Source organism: Lathyrus oleraceus, chromosome 7, assembly GCF_024323335.1.
Source record: "Lathyrus oleraceus cultivar Zhongwan6 chromosome 7, CAAS_Psat_ZW6_1.0, whole genome shotgun sequence".
Lineage (NCBI taxonomy): Eukaryota > Viridiplantae > Streptophyta > Magnoliopsida > Fabales > Fabaceae > Lathyrus > Lathyrus oleraceus.
In genome coordinates, this window is record NC_066585.1 from 392400124 (window position 1) to 392410910 (window position 10787).

At 41.2% G+C, this 10787-nt stretch overlaps 1 non-coding gene across 1 annotated transcript; it reads right to left on the reverse strand.

Moving 5' to 3' along the window:
- Nucleotides 1–531: 531 nt before the first annotated feature.
- Nucleotides 532–638, reverse strand: LOC127108531 (small nucleolar RNA R71). Its single transcript, XR_007796063.1, has one exon. It is a non-coding gene; the product is annotated as a small nucleolar RNA R71 (small nucleolar RNA).
- Nucleotides 639–10787: the final 10149 nt, after the last annotated feature.

Here is a 10787-nt window from a genome sequence, read left to right on the forward strand (position 1 = left end):
TGTTGTTATATCGTTTAGACTTAGGCTATTTCCCGCCGGTCAATGCGAAGAACTCGCAGCACCGGAAGTTTAAGCTTAGTATACCCTCTGGCGGAACCTGAACGTTACGCTCGCGCACGTTTATTCTTTCATAGAATTAAGAAAGCGATGGCCGAAGATCAAAACCAAAGACCTCTTAAAGATTTCACTCAACCATCAAATGAAGAACCTAGTTCTAGTATAGTAAATCCAACCATCCCAGCTAATAATTTTGAACTTAAACCATCCCTGTTGCAACTAGTGCAACAGAGACAATTCGCGGGTCTCGCTACTGAGAACCCAAACCAACATTTAAAAATATTTCTTCAGTTAGCAGACACTTTTAAAACCAATGGAGCTTCTCATGAGGCAATATGTTTAAGATTATTTCCTTTTTCCCTCAGAGATAAAGCCCTATCATGGTTAGATTCCCTTCCATCCAATTCCATTACGACTTGGGATTACCTTAGAAGAGTTTTTCTTGCTAGATATTTTCCCCTGAGTAAAATCGCCGTTCTTCGAAACCATATAACTAGATTTACCCAAAACCAAGGAGAATCGTTGTTCGAAGCTTGGGAGAGATATAAAGAGTTGTTACGAGCATGCCCACATCATGGCTTAGAAAATTGGTTAATCATTCAAACCTTCTATAATGGACTTCATTACGACACAAAGATGACCATCGACGCTGCCGCAGGCGGTGCTCTGATGAACAATCCTTATCCTAAAGTTAGTGCCCTCATCGAAGATATGGCTCAAAACCATCAATCATGGGGAGTCGAACCAGCGACAGTTGAGAAGAAGGAAGCCCAAGGATGAGTGAATGAACTAAGCTCTATAGACATGATGCAAGCTAAAATGGACGCATTAGCCCTCAAAGTCGAGCATATATGCATAAACCCGAATACTGTAGCCGCAGTTTCGTCAGATTGTGAGATATGTGGAACCAAAGGACACCAATCTGCAGAATGCAGTCTATTAAACGAAACCCACTCTGAGCAAGTGAACTACACCCAAGGGAACCCATATTCGAATACCTATAACCCTGGATGGAGGAATCACCCGAACTTCTCCTATAAAAACAATAACCCTATTCAAAATAATGCACCTCCGAGACCTAGTTATCAAGCCCCTAGATCAAATCAACCTATGCAACTTGTGCCACCAAAGCTGAGCCTTGAGAAAATTATGAGAAATTTTCTCACCGCTCAAACCCAACAAAACAAGGAGTTCATGAACCAAAACATTCATTTTAAAACGAATTGATTACTCAGTTAGGAACCAAGGTTGACCAAATAGTTACTCATACCAAGATGCTTGAAACCCAGATCTCTCAGGTAGCTTTAAACCAAGCCCCTCAGACTACTCCTGGAGGACAATTCCCTGGACAACCTCAACAAAATCCGAGATGACAAGCCAATGCCATTACCCTACGAAGTGGGAACGCTTATGATGAGCCACCAAACCCTAGATTGAGTGAACCCGAAACTTCTAAGGAATGTACCAAACCCACGGACGAAGTAAAGGAACCAGAGGAACCTGAAAACCAGGAAGGTCGAGAAAAAGGAGAAGAACCTAAAGATAAAACTAACGTACCACCCCCGCCTTATAAACCACCTATACCATATCCGCAAAGACTCAAACAAACCCAGATTAATAAACAGTATCAAAAATTTATTAAAGTTATAGAAAAACTTCATGTAGAAATCCCTTTCACAGAAGCCATCACCCAAATACCTTCTTATGCGAAGTTTCTCAAAGACATCCTTACCAACAAACGTAGACTTGACGATCCGAAGCCTTTGGAATGTAATGCTATTTCCAAGGACAAATTAGCAAAGAAAGATAAAGATCCTGGAAATTTCTCCATTCCTTGCCTTTTGGGTAATCATGTCATCGAAAAAGCTTTTCTAGACTTAGGAGCTAGTGTGAGCCTAATGCCTTTAGCAGTTTGTGAGAGGTTAAACTTAGGAGAATTACAGCCCACTAAGATGTCACTTCAGTTAGCCGATAGATCTGTTAAATATCCGATAGGCATTTTAGAAGATCTTCCTGTTAGGATAGGTCAGTTATTTATCCCTGCTGATTTTGTTGTCATGGACATCAAAGAGGACAATGATATACCAATCCTTCTAGGTAGACCATTCTTATCGACTGCAGGAGCCATAATATATGTCAAGAAAGGAAAGTTGACATTTGAGTTAGGTGACGAGAAAATAGAATTTATACTTTCGAAATTTCTTATGGCACCTGTGATGGGAGACTCGTGTTATGCCTTAGATATCATTGATGAATGTGTTAGAGAATTAGAACAAAAAGAAGTTATAAAAACAATCAAGTTACCATCAACTCTCATAAGGGAAGATGATGACTTTAAGAAACCCTACATCGATGATAACCTTTACGAATGTTTATCCCTTACTCCAGATCATATGCCATGCCTTAAGAAACCAACCTTAGAACTTAAGGAACTGCCTAAGAACCTGAGATATGAGTTCCTCGATGAAAAGATGAACCGTTCAGTTATAGTTAGTGCTACCTTGAGCCAAGAGGAAACGAACCAACTTTTAGACGTTTTACGAAGATATCCCTCAGCCTTAGGATATAATATCTCTGACCTGAAAGGTATAAGCCCATTCGTATGCATGCATCGGATTTCGCTCGAAGAAGATTCAAAACCCTCCAGGGAATATCAAAGAAGAATAAAACCTATAATGAGTGATGTTGTTAAAAAGGAAGTTCTTAAGTTACTTGAGACAGGTATCATCTACCAGATCTCAAATAGTAAGTGGGTGAGCCCTGTGCATGTAGTACCTAAAAAGGGAGGCATCACAGTCGTGCAAAACGATAAAGGCGAACATGTAGCAAAACGTTTAGAAGGAGGATGACGGGTGTGTATAGATTATAGAAAATTAAATAAAGCAACTAGGAAGGATCATTTCCCTTTACCATTTATAGACCAAATGTTGTAGCGTCTAGCCAGACACTCTTACTTCTGCTATCTAGATGGATACTATGGATTCTTCCAAATACCTATCCACCCCGAAGATCAAGAAAAAACTACCTTTACATGCCCTTATGGAACTTTTGCCTACAGACGAATGTCATTCGGCCTCTGTAATGCCCTAGCTACTTTCCAATGTTGCATGATGTCAATCTTTGCAGATTACCTAGATGGTATCATGGAAGTGTTTATGGATGATTTCTCAGTTTGCGGATTTGATTTCCGTAATTGTCTTGCTAACCTTGAGAAAATCCTGGAGAGATGCGTGGAGGTGAACCTCGTGCTGAACTGGGAAAAATGTCATTTCATGGTAACCGAAGGAATAGTTTTAGGACATATAGTTTCCGAAAAAGGTATAGAGGTAGATAAAGCTAAAATAGAAGTTATAGAAAACCTAAAACCACCAAAAACTATCAGAGAAGTCCGAAGCTTTCTTGGACACGCTGGATTCTACCGGCGTTTTATTAAGGACTTCTCCAAAATAACTAAACCTTTAACTGGACTTTTAATGAAAGATGTTGAATTCATTTTCGATGAAAAATGTAATGACGCATTTAATCTTTTAAAGCAAGAGTTAGTATCGGCACCCATTGTGAAACCACATGATTCGTCAGAACCTTTTGAGATAATGTGCGATGCTAGTGATTATGCAGTTGGAGCCGTTCTAGGACAAAGGAAAGATATAAAATTACATGCCATTTATTATGCTAGTAGAACCCTAGATGCTGCCCAACTTAACTATGCAACAACTGAAAAAGAATTACTCGCTGTAGTTTTCGCTATAGACAAATTTAGATCTTATCTAGTAGGAGCAAAAATTATATTTTACACCGATCATGCTGCCATTCGTTACGTATTAAGTAAAAAAGATGCCAAGCCCAGGTTACTCCGATGGATTTTATTACTACAAGAGTTTGATTTAGACATAAGAGATAAAAAAAGACACTGAAAATGTAGTAGCCGATCACCTTTCTAGGCTAGAACATCTAAAACCAGAACTAGTACCCATAAATGATGATTTCGCCTATGATAGACTGATAGCTAGAGTAGAAACCATTGAAGATAACCTAAGCCCTCATTGGCATCCCCAAAATTCCTTAGCAATAAGTAACGTACCCTGGTATGCAGACTTCGTTAATTACCTAGCTGCTGATATAGTACCCCCTGATCTTGACTACCACCGCAAGAAGAAATTCTTCCACGATGTGAGAAACTTCTATTGGGACGAACCGCTCCTTTTCAAAAGGGGTAAAGATGCCATTTTTTGCCGTTGCGTTCCAGAAGAAGAGGTAAATAGTATTATCGAGCATTGTCATTCTGCACCTTATAGTGGACATGCGAGCACCTCTAAGACATACGCCAAGATTCTTCAAGCTGGCCTATTCTGGCCTACCATGTGGCACGATGTCTATGCTTGCATTGTAAAATGTGATAGATGTCAACGCACTGGAAACATTTCAAGGCGTGATGAAATGCCTCTAAGAAATATTCAGGAAGTAAAACTCTTTGACGTATGGGGTATAGATTTCATGGGACCTTTCCCACCATCCTTAGGAAACAGGTATATCTTAGTAGCTGTAGACTATGTGTCTAAGTGGATTGAAGCTATAGCTGCACCCACAAACGACACTAGGGTAGTAATCAAACTATTTAAAAACTATATATTCCCTAGATTTGGAACACCATGTTTAGTCATAAGCGATGGAGGATCACACTTTATATCGAGAATATTTGACAAACTTTTAAGAAAATATGGAGTTAGGCATAGAGTAGCAACACCATACCATCCACAAACTAGTGGCCAAGTAGAAGTATCTAATAGGGAGATAAAACAAATCCTAGAGAAAACTGTTTCTATTTCTAGGAGAGACTGGTCTCAGAAGCTTCAAGAAGCATTATGGGCCTACATAACCGCTTTCAAAATCCCTATAGGAACTACTCCTTATCAACTAGTTTATGGAAAATCATGTCACTTACCATTCGAATTAGAGCATAAGGCCTATTGGGCCATTAAAACTTTAAATTTAGACTACCTAGCCGCTGGAGAAAAGCGTACCCTAGACATTCATAAACTAGAAGAACTTAGGCAATCTGCCTACGAGAATGCAAAAATATATAAAGAAAGAACAAAAGCATATCACGACAAAAGAATAGTAAAGAAAAACTTCAATATAGGCGATCATGTTCTCCTTTTCAACTCTAGGTTACGACTCTTCCCTGGAAAGCTACGTTCAAGATGGACTGGTCCTTTCGAAGTATCCAAGATTCTGAGATCCAGAGCCGTAGAAATCAAGAACGAAACATGTAGTCCATTCATTGTAAATGGACAAAGACTGAAGCTCTATGAAGGAGGAGACATTCCAGCATACTACTCAAGCCACACTCTGGTTGATCCACCAATCCCTACTACTACAGGTGTATAAATTCTAAACGTCAAGCTAATGACGTTAACCAAGCGCTGCGTGGGAGGCAACCCATGGTTTTTCTTTCATTTTACTTTTTCGCATTTATTTCATTTTATTTTTATTTTATTTTATCATATTTTGCATTGAGACTAAAATTTGAATGGTTTGCACTTTCAGGATCACTTTCTTAACTTTTACAGGATGCAGGATTTCGATGACATGCACGTGGCCTATAGAGATAATGCTCAGAGAGAGTGCTACATCGCTCTCTATGGCACCCACATGTTATCCTGATCAGCACTGTATGGAGGCACTGGGTATCGAGCCGAGTATCCGATTCCTTAGCCACCAGCTTCACTGGGACGAGTTTGCTTATGACTTGAGTAACACCTACAGGAACCTGACATTGGAGTTCCTGAGTTCATTCGACTATGACCCATACTCTGGACCAGATGGGTATGCTGCTTTCAGGCTCTTTGGAGTTGAGTACTCCTTCAGCCAGAAAGAGTTCGGCGACTTACTGGGTTTCCAGACCACTCCTGATGCTATCCCGGAGACACCTATGGGATATTTTCTAGGTAAGGAGGTTGAGAAGTTTTGGAGTGATATATCAGGTGGCGGAAGCCAGGATCCATCTACGCAGCTATCTCATGTTATACATAACCCCGCCTTCAGATACTTTCAGATGATATTAGCACATTCCTTCCTGGGAAGGCCGGATGCAGAGACACTACTGAGTGAAGAGGAGATCTTCCTACTATTTTATGCATCCCAGTCTCGCCCAGTAGCATGTGGGAACTTTTTGTTATATAGTCTCAGTGGTATCTCCAGATCTACCAAAGGAGTCATCCATGTGGGCGGAATCATCACACAGATTGTTGTCGCTTTAGGTCTGTCTCGCAAGCTGTCACATCTCCGGATCTACTGTGGGTACACTACCATGGACATCGACTTCTGTTTGACTAGAGGGTTGATGAGGAGAGCCTCTTTCCACCCATGTCAGTTCCGATTGCTGGTCGACAGCGAGGCTATCCATTATTTCACACTGCCAGATCCTATGATGACCAGTGTGCATGATCCAACGAATTGGAGTTATGCTCTGGAGGGCCAGGGAGAGACCGTCGAGGAGCCGAGATCACCACCAATTTCTGAATACACGCCTACACCACCATCTCCCAGAATCACTATTTTCTCTAATAATCTTTCATTGCAAACCCCCGATATCCGCACCCAGATTGCTGAGTGTCGTAGAGAGATCGCAGAGCTCAGGCAGGAGGTAGCCATGCTCCGTGGAGCCTCTCAGGAAGACGACATCCCCACTACATGATCTTACCATTTCATCTTATTTTATCTCTTTTTTATATTTTTCGTATTTACATAGCCCATCTTATATTATCGCATTTGGAATATTATATAAACTACATCTATACATTGATATTTCTATATGTCTTATGTTTGTTTTATTTTCATTTTAATTTTTCAGTTATTTATTTATTTATTAGTCTAATATTTAATTTTTGTTTCATTTTTATTTTTATTTTTTGTTCTTACTTTTATAAAATTATGCAAGTCAACGATACTAGGAAATCACAAGACAAATGCTATCTGGACCCCTCAAAGACAAAAGACAAGAGAAACCCAAGCCAAAGGACCAAGCCCAGCCAGATTTTGCCTTGTGGCGCCCGCCACATCGTCTGTAAAAGGTCGGGGCAGAACCCCTTCCTTCACCATTTTCACACCTTACAACCTTCCAAACCCATTTTTTCACCTTGGAAAAACATCCTTGCACCCACAAAAAGCTCATACTTTTCTAACCACCACACCATACAAATCATTTTTCCGATTTCCATTTTCATTTTCATCCGTCGGATTTCGTAAAAATCCAACCTTTTCACATTCCAATTCATCTTCTTCGTCACTTTTCAAGAGCTACACAAATGGAGTTTAACGGATTCATTCTTCGAGGAGGGAAACCGGGGGATAGACAAAGAAAAATTATCGAACAGTTGCAAAATCGGGAAATCCTCCCGACAAGGTATGTTGACGAAAACTATCTCTACACTTTAGGTATCTATCATAGCATATTTCATTTATTAGATAACTTAGGTTTGCATAATTTCTTTTCCAACAAAGAACCCACGTATGAGCGATTGATAATTGAATTCTTGAGTTCCTTAATTTATATTGTCAACCCTAACACTACTAACACAGTTGGTACTGTCAGATTTAGAATGTTTGCTGTTGAATATGAATTCAGTACCGACGAACTAGCCAGCTTGTTAGGAATCCCTCATGGGGACGGTGCTATTTGTGAGGCCCCTTTGGATTCGGAGTGGTCAGTTGAGGTATTTTCCTTCTGGGAGCGTTTATCAAACACTTCCACCAACTCTTTTGAAGGAGTTCTTGCCTCAACTATCCATAACCCGGCCATCAAAGTTTTTAGATATCTGTTGGCATATACTATTTTTGGCCGGGAGAATCCAAATAAGGTTAATGCTAGAGAGCTTCTGTTTTTACAAGGAAGCCTCACAAATAGACAAATTAATTTGGTCCCGTTCATGCTTGCTCATATGACTTTAACTTTGAATAAAGCGGGACCGATTTCTTTTGGTGGATTGATTACATCTATTGCTCGGGCGCTTAACCTGAACAATGAGATGGCTACCCTAGACCCCTTACCTCCTCGCACAATTAACCTAAAATTTCTGAGAGACATGAAATTGTGTCGTTTGAGGAGAGAAGGAGGCTATATGTTTATGGTTCATGGTGTAGCCATCCCATCTGTTGTTTTACCGTGCACTAGACGTACAGACATACGAGATGAAAGGAATTGGACCTACGCTTTAGATGCTCCACCTGTTTTGGGTCCTCTTCCTCCTAACATTCCTGATGAGGCGGGACATGACACTGATGATGAATATGATCGGAGAGAGAGATCTTCCATACCCCATGTGTCCCCCCATCATCCTTCACCACCACACACCGCACCATCTTCTTCTTCTGTAGGTACCACTCCTGGCTTTTATATTACGGAGGAGATGTGGCGTGACCATATGGCTAGAGAGCAGAGGTGTGACGACCTACTCTCTACCATCCAACAACAGCTGGCGAATAACATGAGCTTCATGCAAGAGTCGCAGCGGAGGACAGACAGGTCCTACGACACTGTTCTACAGTCCCTGCAAACGATCACAGATACACAAGCCCGTCAGCAACACCACCACCGTCAGCATATTGCACTCATAGAAAACACTCAGGGTTCCATTATGGGTAACCTTCGAGAGGTGAGGACCGCTCAGGATGCCCTGCAGGCGAGGATGGATCAGAGAGACCGTCGTCGTACCCGATCCCGTCGTCCACCTCAGGATGGCGAGGGCACTAGTGGTCAGAAATAGGTTTCCAGGTGTCGCATTACGCGAAAAATTGGCGGGAAACGAAGACAACAGAGCCGCCACCGTGCGTTATTTATCCCAAAAGAGGGGAAGGAAACGCTCGAAGTAAACCTGGAAAAAGCATGGTCTCGCGACCAAAGAGAATGGGATCGGGAGTCGGTTATGCGAAGGGAATGTATTAGCACCCCTACGCATCCGTCGTACTCGACGGGATCCACGCACAATAGGAAGGAAAATGGTTGCTAAAACACTGCTCACAAACAAACAAACACTGGCTGAAAGATACACAAGAAAACAAACAAGACTGACTCGGCAGGACATCGCATCCTGGGCCTACTTAGTCTATCAAGCATAGACATCAGAGTCAAAGTAGTTCGGACTGGGGGAAAACATGCTCGCTAGGATGTCGCATCCTATGCATACGTATCTTCTTGGACTAAGAAGAATCAGAGCATTTGTAGCTTGGCTCACGCACACAGACAAAGCAACACAGGAAATCGACTGCCAATCGCTGGGCTTACGTCAAACTCCACACAAAAATGGGCAAACATGGAACCCAAACGCCAATCGCTGGACTTACATCAGCTTCCGAACCAAACACACCCACACTGGAAACCAGATGCCACTTGATGGACTTATACCGGACTCCAAGCACACAACAAGAGGATACGGAATGCCAATCGCTGGTCTTACATCCATCTCCTGACACACACAAGACAAAACAAAAACGGGCGCCTGGAGAGATCAGCTCATCTCCTGCCTACGTACCTCATCTGGTATGAGGATCAGGGCGACGTAGTTCCCCTACGAAGGGACACAAGACTAGCCTAACCAGATAACAGAGGGAGACACAACTAGGGAGACTAATTGCCTTAACCAGATAACAGAGGGAGACACAACTAGGGACACAAGACTAGACACAACTACACACCTCTTGTGTCTGCCAATTGCCTTAACAAAGGTCTTTTCCTGCTTGGGGACAAAAATAAACAAGCACAGGCATTGCCTCTTAAGGAGGACTTCAGACAGGTGCCTGGCCAAGTAACAGGCCAGGTCTTCCAGACTACATGGAGAAGAGATCATTATACCTCGGTGCTCAAGCTAGCAAGCAAAGAAAACACAAGTTCACAAAGGAACTATAGCGACTAAGGTACCTGAAATCAATCCAATATAATCAGTACTCGGCTCAAACAAAAAGCAAACAGACAATGGTCCACAGTTAACTACACAGTCAAACAACAGTCAATGCACAAAGGTGCAAGCCACATGGCACAAAATCAAGTTTCAAAACCTACAAAACAAATTCCAAGTTAGTCATAAACAAGCAACAAGCCAACTCCAATTGAAGGCACATCATCAAGCATAAGCAAATTGTGCTTTTAACCTGAAACAAAGCTCAAATGTGAGAACACAAACCACTAGTACAAGACTAGGGTCAAAATGATAACAAAAAATCAAAACAGAACATGAAACTTATCCAAAATCAAGATCAATCAAATAAGAAACAAATCCAAGTGGTTTCACATTCATATCATCAACCATTATCATTTCATGAACCAAAGAGTACAAAACATGCAATTTAGAACCTCAAAGAACCAAACAGAAAGATTCAACTCAAATCAATTCACAAACATTTCAACAAATCCCCAAAAAATTCATGATCAAACAGCATTCACTTCATTACAATCACACCAAATTTCAAGTTATTTGGACCAAGGGAAGCAAGTCAATTAAATTCGTGAAGTCAAACCAAGTTCAAACAAGCTCATGCAAAGCATCAAAACATGCATCCACTTCAAGCCATCATAAAACAGAGACCAAGCATGATATATGAATGAAATCAAAGCCATGGAAAACTTCAAGATGTCTATAATACACATGCCAAATTTCAAGTCCATCCAATTAACCACAAGAATTTCCCAAATCAAATAAAATCATGACTCATAAAAAGTCAACAATTGGTCAAAC